Source organism: Dipteris shenzhenensis, chromosome 10 (genome assembly GCF_047967505.1).
Source record: "Dipteris shenzhenensis isolate YYH24624 ecotype China chromosome 10, Dip_SZ_1.0, whole genome shotgun sequence".
NCBI lineage: Eukaryota > Viridiplantae > Streptophyta > Polypodiopsida > Gleicheniales > Dipteridaceae > Dipteris > Dipteris shenzhenensis.
This window is the reverse complement of record NC_141605.1, coordinates 18,284,775-18,285,615: the sequence shown is the minus strand read 5'-3', so window position 1 is coordinate 18,285,615 and position 841 is coordinate 18,284,775. Positions and strand designations below refer to the sequence as shown.

Genomic DNA, 841 nt, shown 5'->3' with positions numbered 1-841 from the left:
TTAGAGTTTAAAAGAAGGAAACTCAGCAATAAGTTAATCTAAATATACCCAAGTAGCATCCTCTATAGGATATACATCCCATTTTATGAGAACTTCTACTATTGTCCTATTTCTAAGTTGCTTGGTTTGTCTATCCAAAATAAGCTGGGGTTCAACCTTCAATGTTCCATCTTCTTGAATTCTAGATGTGTCCTGCAAAACATGAGAAGGATTAGCAACATAACTTTTTAGTATGCTCACATGAAAAACATTATGTACTTTGATATTCTGAGGCAATTCAAGTTGGTAAGCCAATGTTCCCACTCGCTTTAATATTTTGTAAGGTCCTATGAAACGTGGTGAGAGCCTTCTATCTCTGCCAAGAATTAAATTACTTTTCTTAGGAATGATTTTCAAAAATTCCATGTCACCCAACTTGAATTCTTGAAAACTATGATTCTTGTCATAATAACATTTTTGTCTATCCTATGCTCTTTTAATACAATGTCGAATGTGTTTGACTTCCTCATCCATCCTCTCAAGCATTTGTTTTGAAATCTCAACTTTGTTCTCAGAATCAGAGAAATTAATTGGTGAATGAAAATTTTGACCATATATAGCTTCAAAGGGAGCCATTTGAATTGAGCTATGCCATGAACTATTATAAGAAAACTTAGCCAAAGATAAGAATTCAATCCAATTAGTTTGCTTCTCATTAACACATTCTAACAATGTCTTTCAGAAAATGATTTAATATTTTAGTTTCCCCATCTGTTTGTGGATTAAATGCTTATATGCTCATTTTAAGTTCAGTTCCTATGGCTTTAAATGTAGCGCACCAACAATTAGATGTGAACTTTGA

The 841-nt window shown here is 32.7% G+C and overlaps 1 pseudogene; it reads right to left on the bottom strand.

Moving 5' to 3' along the window:
• LOC147897505 (uncharacterized) lies at positions 1-513 on the bottom strand (annotated as a pseudogene).
• Between the last annotated feature and the right edge of the window lie 328 nt (positions 514-841).